Source organism: Mobula hypostoma, chromosome 25 (genome assembly GCF_963921235.1).
Source record: "Mobula hypostoma chromosome 25, sMobHyp1.1, whole genome shotgun sequence".
Lineage (NCBI taxonomy): Eukaryota > Metazoa > Chordata > Chondrichthyes > Myliobatiformes > Myliobatidae > Mobula > Mobula hypostoma.
In genome coordinates this window covers 37,848,255-37,872,124 of record NC_086121.1, presented here as the reverse complement: position 1 = coordinate 37,872,124, position 23,870 = coordinate 37,848,255, and the positions used below count along the sequence as shown (strand labels likewise).

Sequence of the window (23,870 nt, the reverse complement as noted above, 5' to 3'; positions counted from 1 at the left end):
ATACTTGTAAAGAGCAGTCACTATTTTCAGGCTGGAAATAATGCATCCAATTGACACACAGCAAGTTCCCCAAAGAAAAGAGGTGTTACTTCAGGGTGCTTCGATGGCCATGAACTGTGAAATCTCATTTTTGTTTGAAATGATTGGATGAATGGCACAACTCAGAATTCATAAACACAGAGGGAAAGCGGATCATACGAGGGGTGATTGATAAGTTCATGGTCTAAGGTAGAAGGAGTCAGTTTTAGAAAACCTAGCACATTTATTTTTCAACATAGTCCCCTCCTACATGTACACACTTAGTCCAGCGGTCATGGAGCATATGGATCCCTTCTCTGTAGAAGTCAGCGTCTTGGACCTCCAGAAAGTGGTCCACAGCAGCGATGACATCATCACCAGTGTCAAAATGGCGACCACCGAGCTCCTTCTTCACCTTGGGGAACAGGTAGTGGTCTGAGGGTGCCAAATCAAGTGAATAGGGCGGGTGTTCGACGAGTTTGAATCGGCATTTCTGGATTTCTGGATGGCAGCCATCGCCACTGTGGACTTGTGGGCTGGAGCATTGTCCTGGTGGAAGAGCTCTCCTCTTGTCAGCTTCCCACGCCGAATCTTCTTGATTTTCTCCCATAGCTGTCTCAAGAGATCAGCGTAGTAGGCCCCTGTAATAGTGTGACCCTTTTCCAGATAGTCCACCAGCAGCACTCCTTTTGCATCTCAGAAAACGGAGGCCATCACCTTGCCTGCGGACATCACCGACTTGGCTTTCTTGGGAGCCAGAGGTCCTGGGTGTTTCCACTGTTCCGATTGTTCTTTCGTCTCTGGTTGGAAGTGGTGGATCCAAGTCTCACCTATAGTTACGAATTGCTGGAGAAATCTCTCGGGATCCACCTCAAAAATGGCTAGATTGTCCCTTGACTTGCTGTGCCGAATCCACTTCTCATCAGGCCCAAGGAGTTTCAGGACCCAGCGAGTTGACACCTTGGTCATTTTGGAGTTCGTTGTGGATAACTGCATGGACACGTTCCTGGGAGATACCCAGCTCTGTGGCAATGTACCGCTGTGTTATTCGTCGACCTGTCAAGATCATGTCATGGATCTTGTCAATGGTCTCCTGCGTGATGACGGTGACAGACCCTCCAGGATGGGGGTCATCTTCCAGGCTCTCTCTGCCACGTTTGAATTCAGCAGCCCACTTCTTCACCATGCTGTAAGAAGGGTACCCTCCCCTACTGTTGCCACCATGTCCTCGTGGACCTCCTTGGGTGATAAATCCTCGAGATTGAGGTAGCGGATGACTGCACGAAGGCCAATGTTGTCCATTTTCTCAGACAATGCTTATTTGCAGTTTTCAATTATCCGAAACAGAAATACCACAAAAGTTATTAACTTCAAACTTTCTGCATAATCACTCAAAGAGTTGAACTGCACCTGCATGTAACGAGGGCTGTATAACTCATCTCCTTCTACCTTAGGCCACAAACTTATCAATCACCCCTCATCATATCAATGGAGTCACATTACGCTGCAGAGCACAGCAGAACAACAGGAAACCCTCAGTCCAATTGGACATTCTAAATATACAACCAGCAAACAAAGAAATCATATTTATAAAACGCCACAGACCACAGGGAAGCAGACAGCGATAAATGGATTGCGTTCGTTTGCTGTAGACACAAGCCTTCAACTAGCAGTTAATCAGCTCCACAGATCTGCTTGATGTAACATAATTATCATCTGCTCAGATTTAAAAATTGTAAATGTACAGAATAATGGATGGTTGGGAGTGAACAACAAGGCTATAATCTAATTGAGGGGTTTGGATGACATCATAAGTCATCAAAGCCAGGCCAAAAGGTTCACGCACGTCACCTGAATCTTTCGAATAAATTACAGTCTAATCACTCACTTTGCTACATCTATATTTTTTATGATACTTATACTGTGGGTTCTTTACAATAAGCACAATGCTGCTGATAGTTAAAAACAGGGCTGAATTCACACTAACTGTGAGAGGCCATTGTGATGCCAGAAGAGAGAGAGAAAATAATGTCACATGATTCACAGGAGGGCAAGTGGAAAGAATTATGCCGTGTTAGAGGAGGAATAAAAGGGAACTGTGTACTTTGAAACCTTATTCAGACGTTCTGTTGAAAAGCCAAGGCCAACAATCCAACACTGTTATTAAAAAAAGAGTCAGTGACAATAAAGGTGGAGAATAAACAAAATGCTCACATTCATGAAACAGCTTTAAGACCCACTTCTTGAAGAACAAATGTGGATAATGAATAGAAATTTAGATAGTTAAGTAAAGGTAAAGGTTGACTGAGACAGTAACATTTGAGGTGTTTAAAAGTGAAATGAAAGAAAAGTATTTACAGAATGGAGTGGCAGTCAACAATAACTCTCACTGGGGTAAGACAGAAAGAAACGTAACGAGAAATAGGTGGAACAATGAGCTTATATCAGACAACTGTGTGGAAGGAAATCTTGCATTTTATTTTATTGAGATATGGTGTGGAATAGGACCTTCCAGCCCTTCGAGCTGCACTACCCGGCTGCCCCCGAATTCACTCCAGCCTAATCACTGGATAATTTACAGTGACCAGGCAAGCTACCAACCGATACATCTTTGGACTGTGGGATGAGCACCTGGAGGAATCCAACATGGTCACAGGGAAAACGTATGAACTCCTTATGGGCAGCGAAGGGGATTGAACCTGGTTTGTTAGTACTAGAGTATTGTGAGAACCACTATGCTACCGTGCCTCTCTACAATTACATTGGCTTGCTAAGTTTACTTTTCTATTTAGAGATGCAGCGCAGATGGGGGCTTCCCTGCCCTACGAGACGCACCACCCAGCAATCCCCAACAACCGGGTTAACACTGAACTAGTGATGGAACAATTGACAATTTATATAAGGAGATCAAAATCCTCGTATATAGATTCTTCAAAATGCAATATCTATGGAGGGTGTGTGTGTGATCATATAATCAAACACCAACTCCTCTCCCCCACAGACATTCTGTCTTCTCCCTTCTCCCATTGAACAGAAGATACAAAAACCTAAAAGCATGTACCATCAGGCTTGAGGATAGCTTCTTGCCTGGTGTTATCAGATGCTTGAATGGATCTTTTGTACAGTAAGGTGGACTCTTGGCCTCAAATCTATCTTGTTATGATCTTGTACTTATTGTTCAACTGCTCTGCACTTCCTCTGTAGCAGAATCGGAATTAGAATCAGGTTCAGTTTCACTAGCATACAAAATGTCATTAGATCTGTTGCTTTGCAGCAGCATAATGCAATTCATAATAATCAAACATTATAAATTATAATTAGTTTAGATTTTAAAAATAAACTAAGTAAGTGCAAAATGAGAGCAAAAATTAGTGAGGTGGTGCTCATGGATTCATTGTCCATTCAGAAATCTGGTGGTGGAGGGGAAGAAGCTGCTCCTGATGTGTTGAGTGTGTGTCTTCGGGCTCCTGTACCTCCCTCGCAATGACAGCAATGAGAAAAGGGCATGTCCAGAGTGGTGGGGGTCCTCAGTGATGGATGTCACATTTCTGAGCCATCACATTTTGAAGGATCAACACGTTGGCATCATGTGGAGGCTTGCGTGCTCCTCAGGGTCACCCATGTTGTATCGGCTGAGGACGAGATATCAGATGAAGATTGATCCAACCCCGGCCCCTGAATGGACAGACTCACGTCTGCCCCTTCTGGGCCACACTTCATCTTTAGAAGCATGAAGAGAAAAACGCCTGCTATGTGGAACAACAACAAATTTTTTGAAGGTGTCTTGGATGCTGGGAAGGCTAGTGCCCATGATGGAGCTGGTTGAGTTTAAAACTCTGCAGCTTTGTCAGATTCTGTGCAGTAACCCTTCGACACCAGACAGTGAGAATGCTCTCCACAGTACATCTGTAGAAATTTGCAATTGTCTTTTGCAAATTTGCGAATCTCCTCAAACTCCTTATGAAACACAGCCACCCTCATGCCATCTTTGTAATTGTATCAGTATGTTGGGCCCAGAATAGATCTTCAAAGGTGTTGACATCCATGAACTTGAAACTGCACACCCTTTCCACAGCTGATCCTTCAATGAGGACTGGTGTGTGGTCCTTTAACTTACCCTACCTGAAGTTCACAATCAATTCCTTGGTCTGACTGAATTGAATGCAAGGCTGTTGCCGCAGCACCTCTCAACCAGCTGATCTAGCTCACTCTTGTATGTCTCCTCATCACGATCTGAAATCTTGCTAACAATATATGTATCACTGGCAAATACATAGATGGGAATTGAGCATTCTAGTCACGTAGTTGTGGGTGTAGAGCAATTGGCGCTGCAAGGAACCTTGAAGTGCAGTGGTATTGATTTTCAGTAAGGAGGAGATGCTATTTCTGAATCACACTGCCAGTGAGGAAGTCAAGGATCCAATTGCAGAGGGAGGTACAGAGGCCCAGGATTTAGAGCCTGCTGATTAGAACATCAGCCTGACATAAGTGTTGCAATTGCCCAGGTGATCAAAGGAAAAATGGAGAGCCAGTGAGATTGTAGACCTATTGTGGCAATAGGCAAATTGCAATGGGTCCAGGTCCTTGATAATGGAGGAGTTGATTCTGTCCATGACCAACCTCTCAAAATATGTCGTGCATCTGGGTAATAGTTGTTGAAGCATCTCACCCTCCTCTTCTTGGGCACTGGTATGTGAAATTGATATTGGTATTGTAATGTTGAAGTTGTATAGGGCATTGGTAATGCCAAATTTGGAGTATTGTGCATAGTTCTAGTCACCGAATTATAGGAAAGATGTCAATAAAATTGAGAGAGTACAGAGGAGGTTTACTAAAATGTTGCCTGGGTTTCATCTTCTAAGTTACAGAAAAAGGTTGAACAAGGTAGGTCTTTATTCTTTGGAGCGTTGAAGGTTGTGGGGGGACTTGATAGAGGTGTTTAAAATTATGAAGGGGATTGATAGAGTTGACGTGGATAGGCTTTTTCCATTGAGATTCAAACAGGAAGACATGAGTTGAGAGTTAAAGGACAAAAGTTTAGGGGTAACATGAGGGGGAACTTCTTTACTCAGAGAGTGGTAGCTGTGTGGAACGAGCTTCCAGCAGAAGTGGTTGAGGCAGGTTTGATGTTGTCGTTTAAAGTTAAATTGGATAGATATATGGACAGGAAAGGAATGGAGGGTTATGGACCGAGTGCAGGTCGGTGGGACTAGGTGAGAGTAAGAGTTCGGCACGGACTAGAAGGGCCGAGATGGCTTGTTTCCATGCTGTAATTGTTATATGGTTATATGGTAGGTAATCATCCTTTTGAAGCAAGTGGGAACCTCTGACTGCATCAGTGAGAGATTGAAATTGTCCTTGAACTCTCCTGCCAGTTGGTTAGCACAGGTTTTTGGTGCCCTATCAGGTATACTATCAGGGCCCGATACCTCGCAAGGCTTCACCCTCTTGAAGTTCTGAGCTTGGCCTCCAAGACAGAGATCACAGGGTTACCAGATGCTGCAGGGATTCGCACAGATGTAGCTTTATTTTCCCTTTCAAACTGTGCATTAAAGGCATTGAGCTCATCTGCTGTAAAGCATCACAGCTGTTCATGATGTTAGGTTTCATTTTGTAGGAAGTAATAGCCGGCAAACCCTGCCAGAGCCCTATGCATCTAATTCCATGTCTAACCTCAGCTGGAATTGGTTTTTCAATCTTGAAATTGCCTCCTGGAGATCATATCTGAACTACTTGTATAATTCTGAATTTGTGGTCTTGAATGCTACAGTCTAGCCTTCAGCAGACTGTAAATCTCCTGGTTCATCCATGGCTTTTAGTTTGGTTATGTCCTTGAAGTAACACACTTATTCATACAGATCTTGATGAAGTTGTTGACAACTGTGGTGAACTTATTCAGATTCGAAGATCACTTCATTCTGCTTTGTTCTACCTCAATACACTCAGTAATGACTTGAACAGTATACAAGACATCTATCTTGGTACATGTGACAATAGTAAACCAAAATCAATTCCTTATTGATTGTGGATCATTACAAATCATCTCACATTCAGTAACTTACTTCTGAAAGGCTAATACAATTAAAAATCAGGAAACATGGCCAATTTACCCACAGAAAGTTCCCACAAATAGCAATGAGGTAAAGATTGAGTGACATTTGTGAAGGATCAGTGGGTGTGGTTTTGCAACTGTTTACAATGTTAATTAGCAGCTATGGTGCAGGGTTTAGAAAGTTACAACTTAAAGCTTATCCAATGATACGTGGGGTTAAGATCCTACTTGGTAAAATGTTCCTCCCCTTTAAGAATATACAGTATAGCTGAATTAGGAAATGAGCAGTTCTCAGATACAACAGATCAGGGAGGACTTCAGGTTTTTTCAGAATTAAACAATCTCAGACTAATGATAGGCCTCACAGTCAGGATGAAATAAATCTACCAAGATCCACACATTTAATCATTGTTAGATGTTGCTTACAGAGAATGTATGGTATATGTTAGGAATTGTCCTGTGCATTTCTCTTTGAGAACAAGATCAGCGAATATGGATTTTGAAAATTCTTATCAAGTCCAGGAAGGTATGGCTTGGAATAGATTGTCTTCACCAAGCCATCTCGGATCATGATTTGCTGCACCTTTCATAGAGTTATACAGCATGAAAACAGGCCCTTCAGCCCAACAGATCCATGCTGACCATAGCATTCTCCCTGCTAGTCCTAGTTGCCTGTATTTAGCCCATATCCCTCCAAGCCTACCTAAATGTCTCTTAAATGTAGCAATTGCACATGTATTGGCCACTTCCTCTGGCAGTTCATCCCAGTTACTCAATACTCTCTTGGTAAAGAAGTTTTCTCTCCAGTTTCTTTTAAATCTCTCCCTCCATACATTGTATGTGCCCTCTAGTACTGAACTCGCCAACCCTGGAGAAAAGAGTATGACCATCCGTCTTATCCACATTCCTCATGATTTTATAACTTCTATGAGGTCACCGAAACTCAAAAGTATCATCAAGTCATTCCATGACGACATGAGGGCTACTGTTCAGTATCATGGCAGCTCATCAGAACCCTTCGCTATTTGTAGTGGAGTCAAACAAGGATGCGTTGTTGGCCCCAACATTATTTGGCATCTTCTTCTCTCTGCTGTTGAAGCACGTGTTTGGGACATTGGCAGAAGGCATCGACATGCACATCAGGTCTGATGGGCAGCTGTTCAACCCTGCGCGTCTGAGAGCAAGAACAAAGCTGCAAAAGATCTTAATATGTGAGATGCTCTTTGCCGATGACGCTGCTATAACCTCGCACACCAAACAGCAACTACAAACCCTCATGGACCACTTCTCTAAGGCATGCAAGGACTTCAGGCTTACCATCAGCCTAAAGAAAACAAATGTCCTTGCCCAGAACGTAGTAGAGACACCAGTCATTACCATCAACAATTACGATCCAGAAGTGGTCCACAAGTTCACATACTTGGGGTCGACCATTAGCGACACCCTCTCCCTCAATGCTGAAATCAGAAGGCATATCAGCAAAGCAGCGTCGATCCTTGCTTGACTCTCCTCGCAGGTCTGGGAGAATCCGAAACTCGTTACAAAGACCAAGACTGCTGTGTACAATGCATGCGTTATCAGCACCCTCCTGTAAGGCAGCGAGACTTGGACCATCTACTCCAAGCAGGAGAGGAAACTCAATAGTTTTCACCTGCGCAGCCTTCGCCGCATTCCCAGCATCACCTGGAGAGACAAAGTCCCAGACTCTGAGGTCGTCTCTCGCGCTGGACTTCCCACAATGTTCACGTTTTTAAGACAACGTAGACTGCGCTGGCTGGGCCACATCTGTCATATGAAGGATGGTAGACTGCAAAAGGACATCCTCTACAGAGAACTAGCAACAGGCAAGAGGAACGTTGGTAGACCCCAGTCTCGCTTCAAGGACCTCTGCAAGCTCAACGGGAAAGCCTTAAAAATCAACACAGAGTGCTGGGAGGATACAGCAGACGACCGCAACAAATGGCGAGGTACTTTTCAGCAACACCTAAAGCGAGGCGAAAGAGTGATCCTGAGTCAGTTTGAGAAGCAGGAGCTAAATGGAGAGCACAGCGGACGGTGGACAACAATTCCACGATGCCCTACACGTGCAGCAACTGTGGCAGAGCCTGCCGTTCCAGGATTGGCCTCAGTAGCCACAGTCGACACTGCTCAACAAACCAGTGACTCCCAGAGGCGCAGTACCCATGGTCAACCACAACCGATGGAGGCCAGACACACACATGAGGTCACCCCTCATTTTTCTGCATTCTTCAGTGTGGCCGACCTCCCCCTATAACTAGTCCAGGTAGCATCCCCATTAATCTCTTCTAAGTTCAAAGTTCAAAGTAAAATTTATTATCTGAGTACATACATGTCACCAAATACAACAATAAGATTCTTATTCTGCAGGCATACTTAGCGAGCCGAAAAACGGTAACTGTAAAAACAGGTTCACTGGACAATAATGCTACTTCAAGCAGGCTTCAATCATTCCGGTGCTTGAGAAGAACGTGGTAACCTGTCTAAGTGACTATCACCCAGTGGCACTTACATCTACCATGATGAAGTGTTTTGTGAGGCTGGCATTGAAGCATATCAGCTCCTGTCTGAATGGTGACTTGGATCCACTCCAATTTGCCTATAGAAGCAACAGCTCTACATTAGATGCTATCACATTGTCTCTTCACACAACCCTGGAACATCTTGACAACAATGATGCACACATCAGGATGCCCCTTATTGATTACAGCTCAGCGTTTAACACCATCATCCCCTCTAAACTAATCAGCAAACCCCAAGACCTTGGTCTCAATGCCCCCTTGTAAAATTGGATCCTGGATTTCCTCACCAGTCAATTCGGATTCTCAAAAATATCTCCTCCACAAGCTCTATCAGCACAGGAGCACCACAGAGATGTGTACTTAGCCCCCTGCTCTACTGGCTTTACGCCTAAGACTGTGTGGCTAAGAACAGCTCCCACACCATATATTTATACTCTATTCTTGGTTGGTGCAACTGTAATGAAACCCAATTTCGCTCGGGATCAATAAAGTATGACTATGACTATACAAGTTTGTTGACGATACCACTGTGATGTACTGGGAATCCGCGTATAGGAGGGAGGGAGAGTGAAAACTTGGCTAAATGGTATAATTACACAATCTCTCACTCAGTCAATAAGACCAAGGAATTGATAGTCGACTTCAGGAGAGGGAAACCAGAGGTCCCTGAGCCAGTAATTATCGGAGCATCAGAGGTGGAGAGGGTCAGTAACTTTAAACTCCCGGGTGTCACTATCTCAGAGGGCCTGTCCTGGACCCATCGAATAAATATTATTGCTCAGAAAGCACGACAGCACCTCTGCTTCCTCAGGTGTCTGCAGAGGTTCGTCATGCCATCAAGTACCTTGGCAAAACTCTGTAGATAGTGTGGTGGAAGTGTGCTGACTGGTTGCATTATGGTCTGGTATGAGAACGCCAATGCCTTTGAGCGGAAAATCCTATGAACCATAATGGATTTTGCCCAGTACATCACAGGTAAAATCCTCCCAACCATTGAGCATATCTACATGAAACGCAGCCGTAGAAAAGCAGCATCCATCATCAAAGATCCTTACCACCTAGACCATGCTCTTTTCTTGCTGCTGCCATCAGGTAGAAGATACAGGTGCTTCAGGACTCACCATTAATTTATATCTGCATTTGCACAGTTTGTTTGCAGTTCCCGATGTTTACAGTTTACAGTTAACGTTCTATAGTATGCCCACAGAAAAAGAAAAGAATCTCTGACATGTATGTACTCTGATAATAAATTTTACTTTGAACAAACAGTACAAATGCAAATATAAATAAATAGCAATAAATAATGAGCATGAAGTAACAAGATAAGGAGCCCTTAAAGTAAAGCATCAGTTGTGGGAACACAGGAAATAGAATGAGTAAAGCTATCCTCTTTTGTTCAAAAGCCTGACGATTGAGGAGTAGCAACTGTTCTTGAACCTGGTGGTGCGAGTCCTGAGGCACCTGTACCTTCTACCTGATGGCAGCAGCGAGAAAAGAGCATGGTCTAGGTGGTAAGGATCTTCGATAATTGATGCTGTTTTCCTCCGGCAACATTTCATGTGCTCAATGTTTGGGACAGTTTTTCCTGTGATGTACTGGGCCAAAACCATTACCTTTTGTTGGATTTTCTGCTCAAAGGCATTGGTGTTCCCATACAAGGCCATAATGCAGCCAGTCAGCACACTTTTTACCACACATCTATAGAAATTTGCCAAGGTTTTTGATGACACTCCACAGACTCCTGAGGAAGTAGAGGTGCTGTTGTGCTTTCTTTGCAATTATATTTATATAATGGGTCCAGGACAGGCCCTCTGAGATAGTGACACCCAGGAACTTAAAGTTACTGACCCATTCCACCTCTGATCCTCTGATGATTACTGGCTCATGGACCTCAGGTTTCCCTCTCCCGAAGCCCTATAACTCCTTCTCCTTTCCAAAACCTGTCAACAATTTACTAAAAATTAAAAACCAAAATTTTGACCCTGAAAAAGTGTTCATCCCCTTGGTAATTACTACACCAACATTCCCCAGTAGGAATATATTACCTTAGCAACTCACCCAAGTTGTTGATGTGGAAAATTAGAGATCACTTACTTTCAATGAATTCGTAAGAATACTTAAAACCCCTATCTCTGTAAGGTCAAACAGAATGACCATAAGACCATAAAATATATAAGCAGAAATGGGCCATTTAACCCATCATATCTGCTCTGCCATTATATCATGGATGATTCATTTTCAGCCCCAGTCTCCTGCCCGTTCCCCATGTCCTTTCATACCTTGACTAATTAAGAATCTATCTAAATGAATATCCCTCTAGTCTGAGGCTGTGTCCTTATGTCTTAGACTCCTGCACCATTGGAAACATAGGAAACATCCTCTCCACATCCACTCTATCAAGTCCTTTCAACATTCAATGGGTTTCAATGAGATCACCCCTCATGCTTCTGAATTCCAGTGAGTAGAAGCCCAGAGCCATCAAATGCTCATATAAGCCTTTCAATCACGGAGTCATTTTTGTGATCTTCCTTTGAATCCTCTCCAATGTCAGCACATCCTTTCTTAAATAAGGGGCCCAAACTTGCACACAATACTCCAAGTGAGGTCCTATCAGTGCTTTATAATGCCTCAACATTACACCTTGCTTTTATTTTCTAGCCCTCTAAAAATGAATGCTAACATCGCTTTTGTCTTCCTCACCATTGACTTCACCTGCAAATTAACCTTTAGGGAATTCTGCAAAGTCCCTTTGCATCTCAAGTTTTTGAATATTTTCTCCATTTAGACAATAGTCTACACTTTTATTCCTTCAACTAAAGTGCATGACCTTACACCTCCCCATCTGCAATCACCATCTGCAAATGTTTTGCCCATTCTCAACTATCTAAATTATTCAGTAGTCTCTCTGCATCCTCAAAACCACCTGCCTCTCCAGTTATTTGAATTTGAATTGACTTTATTACTTACATCCTTCATATACATGAGGAGTAAAAATCTTTACATTACATCTCCATCGAAATGTGTAATGTGCAATTATAGTAATTTATAATAAATATTGTGTACAATAGGATAGTCAATATAACATAGAAATACAGTTGCACTATCATGAATTAAGCAGTCCGATGGCCTGCTGGAAGAAGCTGTCCCAGAGCCTATTCGTCCTGGCTTTTATGCTGCAGTACCATATCCCGGATGGTGGCAGCTGGAACAGTTTGAGGTTGGGGTGCCTCGGGTCTCCAGTGATCCTTCAGGCCCTTTTTACATATCTGCCTTTGTAAATGTCCTCAATAATGGAAAGTTCACATTTACAAAGGCACTGGGCTGTGCGCACCACACTCTGCAGAGTCTTGCAATTGAGGGGAGTACAGTTCCCATACCAGACAGTGATACAGCCAGTCAGGATGCCCACAATTGTGCCACTACAGAAAGACTTCAGAATTTGGGGACCCTTACCAAACTTCTTCAACCATCTGAGGTGAAAGAGGCACTGTTGTGTCTTTTTCACCACACAGCCAGTAAGTACAGACCACGTGAGATTGTCGGTGATGTTATTCCAAGGAACTTAAAACTGTTCACCCTCTCAACCCCAGATTCATTGATGTCAATAGGGGTTAGCCTGTCTCCATTCCTCCTGTAGTCCACAACCAGCTCCTTTGTTTTTGTGACATTGTGGCAAAGGTTGTTTCTTGACACCACTGTGTCAGGATGATGACTTCTTCTAGGTAGACTGCCTCATTATTATTTGAGATTTGGCCAATCAGTTTAATGTCATCTTCATATCTTCCGCAAATTTGGCCACAAAGCCATCAATCCCATCATGCAAATCAGTGACATATAACATAAAATAATCTGTCCGAATACATACCCCTGTGGATCACCACTAGTCACTGGCAGCCAACCAGAAAAGGCTCCCTTTATTCCCATTCTTTGCCTCCTGCCAATCAACCAAATGCTCTTCCCATGCTAATATCTTCCCTGTAGTACCATAGGCTCTTGGCTTGCTAAGCAATCTCTTGTGAGGCACCTTGCCAAAGGCTTTCTTAAAATCGAAGCACACATCCACCAATTCTCATTTGTCTACCCTGCTTAATACTTTTTCAAAGAATTCCAACAGATTTGTCAGGCAAGATTTTCCTTAAAGAAATCATGTTGACTACGGCCTATTTTATTATGTGCCTCCAAATACCCCGAAACCACATCCTAATCATCAACTCCAACATCTTCCCAACCACTGAGGTTAGACTAACCGGCTTATAATTTCTTTCTTCTTCCATTCTCCCTTCTTGAAGAATGGATTGGCTTTTACAATTTTCCAGTCCTCCAGAACCATGCCAGAATCAATACTTCCACAATCTCTTCAGTTGGTGTGTATACTATCTGGACCAGGTGACTTATCTACCTTCAGACTTTTCAGTTTTCCAGGAACCTTTTCCCTAGTAAACTTTACACACTTTTTTTTTTTTATTTTTTATTTTTATTGAAGGAATGACACAATACAGAATATATAATGGATTATATTTTCCTCCATTTTGCTTTAATATCGTACCCCCAAAACAAACCTCCCCCCACCTGCCCTCCCCGAACATATCATGGCAGCTAATATATTTACAACACAACAATTCACAAATACAAGTACGGACATTTCACAACCGTACCCCCACACTACTTCAAGACGACGGCTCACACACATCTGCAACATGTCAGATGATCCAAAATTCACTCATATTTACAATTTATCAACCACCCTGTGAGGTAAATTATAAGCGTGTTAAATGGGAGGCAACTTCCCAAGTACAATCAAATGCCCTCAACTGGTAGGTAATTCCTTAAGACTCCCAAAATATGATAAGAAAGGTCCCCATTTCGAATAGAACTTTTTCGCAGACCCCCTCAAAGTGAATTTAATCTTTTCTAATTTCAGAAAAAAACATTACATCTTCTAACCAAGCAGCAGCAGTTGGGGGAGTGGCAGATCTCCAAATCAGCAAAATTCTCCTACGGGCCAATAGCGATGTAAATGCAACGATATCCGACTGGCTTGCATTTAAACCCAAATCATCATCTGTCACACCAAATACAGGTATACGTGGGCAAGGTCTCAGTGTCACCCCCAAAACCTCACTGATAATTTTAAAAACCAGTGCCCAATAGTCATCAAGCTGAGGGCATGACCAAAATGCATGTACTAAACCAGCCGGAGAGAAGGAACACCTGTCACAGCCAGCGTCTGTCCCGGGGTATATGTCTGCAAGTCTGGCTTTACTTAAATGTACCCTGTGTAAAACTTTAAATTGTATGAGCCCCAGTCTAGCACATGATGATCAGAAATGAACCTTATTCAATACTTTTACCCAATATTCCTCCACCAGATCCATACTGAGGTCACCCTCCCACCTACTCTTAGTTTTGTTTAGATCTTGAATTCCCAAAGACATCAGCTGAGAGTATAGTTCAGAGATCAGCCCTTTATTGTTAAAGCTAAGAAAGAGTTTTTCCCATAACATAGCAGGTGGTAGAACAGGAAAAGAGGGAAATTTTTCCTTGACAAGGTGGCGAATCTGCAGGTATTTAAAAAAATGATTACGCGGAAGGCCATACTTACCGCGCAGGTTATCAAAACTATCAAATATGTTATCAGTATACAAATCCTTAATGCGCATAAGACCGTTCAAACCCCATTGTCTGAAAGCTGAATCGAATGTAGAGGGAGGAAATAAATGGTTTTTATGAATGGGGCCCAAAACTGAAGCTGATATGAACTTATAGTGGCAGCAAAATTGATTAAAAATTTTGAGGGTAGAGAGCACGACCGGGTTAGATGTGAATTGAGAGGATTTCAATGGTAAGGAAGAATACACCAAAGCTGGGAGAGACGAGGAGTGGCAAGATCGTGACTCAAGCAGATTATATCTGGCCGGTGAAGCCAAAATAATACTTTTTGAATGTTCGATGCCCAGTAATAATGAATAAAGCTGGGAAGACCCATTCCACCTACGTCACGACCTCTTTGGAAAGTGTGCTTATTAACCCTTGGGACCTTATTTTCCCAAATAAAGGAGGTTATAGCTTGGTCGACTGATTTAAAAAATAACTTAGATAAGAAAACTGGCAAACACTGAAACAAATAAAGAAATCCAGGAAGTATAGTCATTTTCACTGATTGGATTCTCCCAGCTATAGTAAGGGGCAAACTGCGCCATCTCTCGAAATCAGCCTTCATTTGACTAACCTGAGGCCTGTAGTTAGCTTCAAACAGAGATGTAAAAGAGCGAGTAATATGTATTCCTAGATATACAAAACCATCTTGAGATAAAGGAAAAGGCAAAGATTCCTGTCGGATCTGTAGGGCCAAGTTATTAATGGGAAAGCATTTGCTTTTTTGAAAGTTCAGTTTATAGCCAGAGAAGGCTCCAAATTGACCTAATAATGACACAATAGCAGGACTACTACCTACAGGGTCGCTAACATAAAGTAAGAGGTCATCAGCATATAGGGAAACATGGTGTTCCATGTGCCCTTTTCTAACACCTTGAAATAAAGTAGTTGACTTAAGTGCAATAGAAAGAGGCTCAATTGAAATTGCAAAAAGAAGAGGGGACAATGGGCAGCCTTGGCGAGTGCCACGTGTTAATGGGAAATAGTCAGATCGAAAATAATTTGTCTGCATACATGCTAAAGGCGAGTGGTATAACAGCTTAACCCAAGCTATAAATATTCTGCCAAATCCAAATTTCTCCAAAACACTAAACAAATATACCCACTCCACTCTATCAAACGCCTTCTCCACGTCCAAGGAGATAACAACCTCTGGACTTGGAGAATCACTGGGTGAATAAACCACATCAGCCAGTTGACGGATATTAAAAAAAGAATAGTGATTTTTAATAAAACCTGTTTGATCGTCTGAAATTATCTTGGGAAGGGGACTTCTGCCTCTGACACTCTCAAACTTCCAGCATACCGCCAGTGTCTTCCACAGTGAAGACTGATGCAAAATACTTATTCAGTTCATCTACCATTTCCTTGTCCTCCATTTCTACATCTCCAGCATTATCTTTCTGCAGTCCAACATCTACGCTCACCTCTCTTTTACACTTTATATATCTGAAGCAACTTTTTGTATCCTCTTTAGTATTAGTGGCAAGCTTACTTTCGTATTCCATCTTTTCCTGCCTTATGACGTGCTGGTTGTTTCCTGTTGGTTTTTAAAAGCTTCTCAATCCTCTAACTTCCGACTAATATTTGGGAGATATATATGCTGTGCCTTCCAAATTGCCTCCCAGAAATTTCAGCTATTGCTGCTTTGCCATCATCCCTGCCAGTGTTCCTTTCCAATCAGTTTTGGCCAGCTCCTCTCTCATGCCTCCGTAATAGTGATACATCGGACTTTAGCTTCTCCTTCTCAAAATGCAGGATGAATTCTATCATAACGTGATCACTATTGGGGCTCAACCACAAGTTGCTCAAAAAAGCCATCTCGTAAGCTTTCTACAAAATCTCCCTTTTGGTATCCAGCACCAACCTGATTTTCCCAATCTACCTTCATATTGAAATTTCCCAAAACTATCACAAGTTGCCCTTTGAAATGCATTTAATATCTCCCATTATACCTTATAGACCACATCTTTACTACGGTTTAGGGATCTGTATGTAACTCCCATCAATGTTTTTTTTTATCCTTACAGTTCCTTAGCTCTATCCACAATGATTCCACACCTTCCGATCCTATGTCACCTCTCTTGAATGATTTGATTTCTTTTTTTACCAACAGAAACCCCTCTGCCTACTTGCCTGTTCTCTCAATGCAACGTGTATCCTTGGATGTTCAGCTGCCAGATATAATCTTCTTTCAGCCATGGTTCAGTGATACACACTTCATAAATATCAGTCTGTAACTGTGCTACGAGTTCATTTACCTTATTCCGTAGACTACATGCACTTAGATATAACACCTTCAATCCTGTATTCACCATTTTCGATTTTGTCTGCCCTTTATACTGCAATTTTGTCCTATCATTAGTCTCTCCTTGCTAGCTGTCTCACTGCACATTGCCTTTGTTTCCAAGCCACTATCACATCCTCAGCATTATCACTCTGATTCCCAACACCCTGTCAAATTAGTTTAAACCATCCAAACAGCTCTAGCTAACCTGCCCGCAAGGAGCTCTGATGAAGTGTCTCAGCCTGAAACATCAACTGTACTCTTGTCCGTAGGTGCTGCCTGACCTGCTGAGTTCCTCCAGCTTTGTGTGTGTGTTGCTTGGATTCCCAGCATCTCAGATTTTCTCTTGTTTCTGATTGGACTACACTGCAAAGTCTCCTCCAGGGATGCCTACCATGAAGAAGTTTAAATCTTCCCTTCGATGGGTATTCAGTGAAACCCTCTCTCACTGCTGCTCCTCTGTGATCTCTGCTGGGGCCTGATGAAGGGTCTCAGCCCAAAACGTCAACTGTACTCTTCTCCATAGATGCTTCCTGACCTGCTGAGTTCCTCCAGCACTGTGTGTGTGTGCAAGGGTACTGACACTCCTTCCCCTTCAGGTTCAGGTATAAACTGACACTTTTGCATGGGTCATGCCTTCCCTAGAAGAGATTCCAATGATCCATCAATCTGAAACCCTGTCCACTACACCAGTTCCTCAGCCACTCATTCATCTGCCAAATCATCCTATTCTTTCCCTCATTGGCACGTGGCACAGACAGCAATCCAGATATTACTACCCTGGATGCCCTGTTTTTCAGCTTTCTACCTAGCACCCTACAATCTCTCTTCAAGACCTCCTCACCTTTCCTACCTATGTCATTGGTGCCTATATGCACCAAGACTTCTGGCTTTTCACTTTCCCCTTTTAGAATTCCGTGAGATATGAGATATCCCTGACCCTGGTACCTGGGAGGTAACATGCCATCTGTGTGTCTCTATCACCCCATAGAATCTTATCTCTGTTCCTCTGACTATGGAACCTCCTATCACCACTACAGTTCTCTTCACCTTATTCCCATCTGAGCCACAGAGACCAGGTTGCTGTGGCTCCTTCCTGGTTGGTTGTATCTTTCAAAAGTATCCAAGACGGTGTACCTATTAATGAGGGGAATGACACAGGGACACTCTGCACTGGCTGCCCATTTCCCTTTCTTCCCCTGACAGTCACCCATTTAGCTGTCTCCTGTAACTTCTCTGTAGCACCTGTCTATCACTTCTTCAGGATCCTGTAAGAGCCAAAACGTTATCAAGCTGCAGCCCCAATTCCTTAGCATATTCTCTGGGGAGCTGCAGCTCACTGTACCTGGTGCAAATGTGGTTACTTGGGAGGTTGGAGGACTCCCAGAATTCCCACATCTCACACACCAAACAAAGCCCTGCCCCAGGAGCCATTCTCACTACACGCACTGTGCCCTAACAGACAATGAATGAAAAAATAAGGGGGAAGAAGAACTTACCAGATTCGTCCCTTGCCCAAGCCTGGTTAGCCAAAGCCACTCCAACACTGGCCACTCACAGAGTGACCGCTCCACTTGCCCTTCTCTTATTTTTATTAGCCCTTTATAATGAACCCTCTTCACTGATGGGGCATAGTCCAACTCCAAAAAATTGCTGTGAAGCGTTGCCTTTTTAATCTTCAACCGTGAGCCTAAGTGAAAATGTATCTTCTTGTCATTGACTGGTTGCAGCCCAACAGCGAAAAACAAAATGGAGACAAAAGAGCATTCAAGGCAGGTCAGGGAAATGATAAAAGAGAAGCACAAATCTGGGGAAGGGTACAAGACCATCTCAAAGACACTGAGCATACTGTATCTTGGAGCTCAGCGCAGTCCATCATGAAAAAGTGGAAAAAATACGAAATCACAGTAATATTGTCTACATCAGCCTCCCCCCCCCCAAAAAACTTAGTCATTAGAGAAAAATGACTATTGTAAGAGAGACTACTGTGATACCAGCAGTCACTCTGAATGAGCTGCAGAAGTCAATGGCTGCAACTGGAGATGAAGCTCATGCTTCCACAATCTCTAAGATATTGCATGAAAAGGGTATTTATGGAAGAGTGGCAAGGAAGATGCCATGGCTAAAAAAAAATGCATACCCTTGCCAGTAAAGACTTTTCAAGATGTCACTTAAAAGATACTGTAAATATGTGTAAGGTCTTACGTTTGGATGAGACGGAAGTGGAACTTTTTGGCCTTAATATTAATAGATATATGTGGCAAAAAATCTAATACTGAGCATCAGCCAGGTAACACCATCCCTACTGTAAAATAAGGTGGAGGTAGCATCATGCTATGGGGATATTTTTCAGCAGCAGGAACTGGAAATCTGGTATTTCATCTGATATATTATACTGATATATTAAACTGCTGATATTTCAGTTCTTGATTTTTTAACTTTTCATATTTTTAAATTTTCCCTGTGTTTGGGGCTCCATTGTGATGGAAGGAACATGTGATTCACAAATAAAAATTCTCAGTTAAATAGATCAAAATCCCAAGTTGTAATGGTCATTTATGTGAACAAAGGGTTGGGGGCTGAATACTGTTTCAAGGTACTGTATGTTGACCATTGGACATCCAATTATAGCACCATGATAACACTGGGGCTGCCACAGCAGCGCAGTGATTCGTGCGATGTTTTACATCTCAGGCCATCCGATTTCCGAGTTCAGTTCTGGGATCACCTGTAAGCAGGTTCGTAGTTCCCTTCCAATTTCCTTCTGGATGCTCTGGTTTTCTCCCATAGTCCAAAGTCATACCAGTTATTACATTAATTGGTCATTGAAAATAGTCTGGTGATTAGGGTATGGTTGAAATCAGTGGGTTGCTAAGCAACGTGGCTCAGTGGGCCAGAAAAGCCTGTTCCACACTGTATCTCTAAAAATAAAATGTAAACATGCCCTGGCACACCTTTATGTTTATATATAACTATCAATGATTAAAATTGATGGCAAAGTTACGAGTGTTAATATTCCATTCCACTAAAATTAAATTCTTCTGTGACAGGCACATAAGAAGATTGCCTTGGCCAGGTATTCATCTAAAGGCAAGTGCTGAAAGGTGTACTGATTCTCCCATACAAAGAAAAACAGTTCCTGGGCTTAATCATTCAAGATACTGTACAAACCTTGCAGTAGAACACAACCTATCATAATTGTTCTTAGCTAATGGAGGTGGGGGTGGAAATGAGAAACTTTAGGGAAAATAAATAACCATAAAATGGCCCTGGAAGAACATAAATGAACTCCAAAGTGCACAGACACATTTGACAAAATGACTCACTTGCTCTAAACTGCACAAACATTTTGTGGACAAAGGTCTCCGAATGCCTCATGCAGTTAATGACAGTCTTTATTGTTTGATAATGGAATCTTAATTGCAGAGCAATGCCCATTTGCAGTGCAAAGGGGTCACTGAATTGCTTCTGGGGTTCATAAATGTACACAAATAAGCTACATTGATTGTGTAATGGCAGGTAATTTCATAACCTCTGCTCCTGTAATATGAGGGGAAAAAAGCCAACATAATGCTGCAGTAAATTCTGCTCTTAAGCTTTCCCTCACCACTTTTGCTAATGTTCAGCTATCCACTGTGTCCAACAATCAATTATGCTAATTGATGCAAATACATATTCATTAGTTTTTATCTACCATTCTAAACTCCAAAGCCCCAGGCTGGTAACTGAAAGGAGAGGCTGGCCATTACTTGCAGCAGAAGTGAGAGTGTATGTTAGGCGATAATTAAACAAGTGATTTATTAAGCTTTGGCATCATGGTGCAGATCCTTCTGTAGCTCATTTGCTTCAAGTTTTAAACCCAGCTTGTAAAATGTTATGAAAATTAGATTTTCTGCAGCACAGTACAGTATATCATGACAAATAAATTACATAAACTTAAATTACCATAATATATACAAGGATAAATATAATGATATTAGCAACACACATAGAGATGAAGAAACTCAATAGGTCAGGCAGCAAATGTGGAGTGAAGCTGATAGTCAATGTTTTAAGTTGAGACCCTTCGTAAGGATTGGAAAGAAATGGGGAGATAACCTGTATAAAAATGTGCAGATAAGGGAGGGTGGGAGACTGCTTAATGATATGGGAAGCAGGAAGTTGATAGGTAGAAATGAAAAAGTGACCCTTCCCCTCCCACTATTATCTTGTTATACTGGCTATCTCCCCATTTCTTTCCAGTCCTGATGAAGGGTTTTGATCCAAAACATCAAACATACATAGATGTTGCGTGACCCATTGAGTTCCTCCAGCTTTTCATGCATTGTCCCAGATTTCCAGCATTTGCAGTGTTTTGTGTCTACATAATGACATTAGTGCAAGTTGAGGAACATCTAGTCTGAGGTAAAATTTTCTGAAACATCATCCCTTGTAAATGCCTACAATAATGGGAAGCTGTGATGGAACTTGCTATCAGATTTACTTTCCTGTGCTGTGGAGTTCCCATGCCAGGATGTGGTGAAATCAGTCAGAATGCTTTCTATTGTACATCTGTAGAGGTCTGTCTGATGGCACCACATTAAAGCACTTACTGCCCAAAATCCGGCTCTGTCAATGGAAAACATTTCTGCTCATATAAAACCCTATTGGAAGAAGCTTTCCTAAAGTGCATCATCATGAGGCATGAATAAAAATTGCCTTTATGTAGCATCTTCACAGAGATAGCCAAATTACATCATCACCATGAAATACACAAAGGTAAAATTGCTGACACACGAGACTGCAGCTGCTGGGATATGAGGCCCTAAGCAAATTGCTGGAGGAATTAAGGAGTTGAGTAGCGTCTGTGGAGGTAAATTGACAATTGTGAGAGAAAGAGTCTGTGGGACGTTAAACTGTTGGGATGAGTAGTGTTTTATGTTGGAGTCCAGATCATGGGCTCTTTGCTATTTCTTGCATGCTGGATGGTGGGGAGTTGATGCTTTTTGCTGGAACAAGTGGGGGAGGGATGATGCTTTGCTGCTGCTTATGCATGGGAGGGGGAAGGGGGGCTTTGAGGTTCTAAAATTTTTCTAGCTTTCATTCTTTGAGGGTTTTCCTCAATTTTGTGGATGCCTGTGAAGAGTAAGAATTTCAGGTTGTATACTGTATATGCTTTCTAATATTAAATGGAACTATTGGACCATTGAAATACTGACAATTCAGATCCTGACCCAGTCCAACACACAAACCAGCTTCCCCACTGCTGCTTCTGTCTATACATGCCACCCCCATCTTGGGAAAACAGCCAACATAATCAGGGACCCCGCCATCCCCAGTTACCTTTCCCTCATCCATCTGGCAGAAGATACAAAGGCTTGAGAGTACATGCCACCAGACTGAAGGACAACTTCTATCCCAGTTTTATCACACTCTCATACACTAAAAGGTGAACTCTTAATCTCCCAATCTATCTCATCGTGGCCCTTGTACTTTATTGTCTACCTGCACAGCACTCTTCTCTGTAACCGTAATACCATATTCCGCATTCATTTCGCTACCTTAAAGTATTTACGCATGGAACGATCTGCTTAGGTAGAATGCAATGAAAGCTTTCTACTCTATCTCAGTACATGTGACAACAATATAAACCAATAAATAAACTCCTTCGAAAAGCCAGGTATTAAGTGGATAACTGACCTTCATTTGACGATGGTTGTTAGTCAGCAACTACTGTATAGCACAGATGTTTGTAACTCAAACACACAAGTTTGATATTTTCCGTTGATAATAGTTGGCAATGTCAGGGAATTTTTGTAACACTAGGAAACGATCATTTTTTTGACATTGGTGTGATATGTCCTTCTTGCACGATGAGTGTTTGATATTTTCTTTGAACGAGTTCCACGGTGTTTCTTTGTTTTCTGGCTGCCTGCGGCAGGACAAATCTTGGAACAAATCTATACTGCATGCAAACTTTGAACTTTGATTACAACTGAAAAACAAAGAGAGATACAGCTTGGAAACGGACCTTTCAGCCACCAGTAACAGTACACTCAGCATTAATCCTACATTCTCCTCCAACTTTCATCCGCTTCCCCAGATTCAACCACTCACTTCCTGACTTGGGGCACTTTAAAGGGCCCATTTACCATCTTGCACATCTTTAAGATGTAGGAGGAAAGCAGAGCACCCAGGGGAAACCCACACAGTCACAGGGAGAACCTGCAAACTCCACACAGACAGAACCTGAGGTCAGGATTGAAGCTTCAGTGCTCTGAGGCAGCAGCTCTAGTAGCGAGGTCACTGTGCTGTCCAACTCAGAGATCTAAAGCACAGGAGATTACAGTAGATTAGAGGTTAAAGTGTCACAGAGTCATACAACACAGAAAGGGGTCCATTGAACCACATTTCAGTGGAAACACTGCACCTCACCTCCAATGCTCAAAACAAAAATGTTGTGATCCTGGATTTTCATCACAAAAGTTAAAGAATGAAAATCATAGATTAAAAACAAATGATTGATGAATAGCAACACACATCAAAGTTGCTGGTGAACGCAGCAGGCGAGGCAGCATCTCCAGGAAGAGGCACAGTCGACGTTTCAGGCCGAGACCCTTCGTCAGGACTAACTGAAGGAAGAGTGAGTAAGAGATTTGAAAGTTGGAGGGGGAAGGGGAGATCCAAAATGATAGGAGAAGACAGGAGGGGGAGGGATGGAGCCAAGAGCTGGACAGGTGTTAGGCAAAAGGGGATACGAGAGGATCATGGGACAGGAGGTCCGGGAAGAAAGACAAGCGGGGGGGCAGAAACCTAGAGGATGAGCAAGGGGTATATTCAGAGGCACAGAGGGAGAAAAAGGAGAGTGAGAGAAAGAATGTGTGTATAAAAATAAGTAACAGATGGGGTACGAGGAGGAGGTGGGGCCTTAATGGAAGTTAGAGAAGTCGATGTTCGTGCCATCAGGTTGGAGGCTACACAGACGGAATATAAGGTGTTGTTCCTCCAACCTGATGATTGATGAATAGAGTTGAAGTGCATGGGAAGAAAAGAGTTAATCTGGCAAATTTTGGCATTCACTATTGTGGCGCAATTTATTTAATAATTAAATAGGTGATTTTGACCAACCTACAGTGCAGTATTGAACCTAGAAACAAGTATCTCTTGGATTTATTACAAGTAGCAATTTACTATGCACCAGCATCCCTGCATACAAATGTCAAACATTAGTGTTTGTGCCAAATTGCTTAAACTATTAAATCTGTCATGCTTAATTATCGGGTAGTATATCAGTCCAGTGAGGGTTATTGCTGATGGACACTATTAGTGGCAGTCTTAA

General features: G+C 42.4%; 1 long non-coding RNA gene across 1 annotated transcript in view; it reads right to left on the bottom strand.

The window, feature by feature from the left end:
* LOC134337736 (uncharacterized) overlaps positions 1-22,479 on the bottom strand; it is a 42,478-nt gene extending 19,999 nt beyond the window's left edge. Inside the window, exon 1 of the long non-coding RNA XR_010016055.1 lies at positions 22,232-22,479. This is a non-coding gene — a long non-coding RNA (uncharacterized LOC134337736). The remainder of the gene's footprint in view (positions 1-22,231) is intronic.
* Between the last annotated feature and the right edge of the window lie 1,391 nt (positions 22,480-23,870).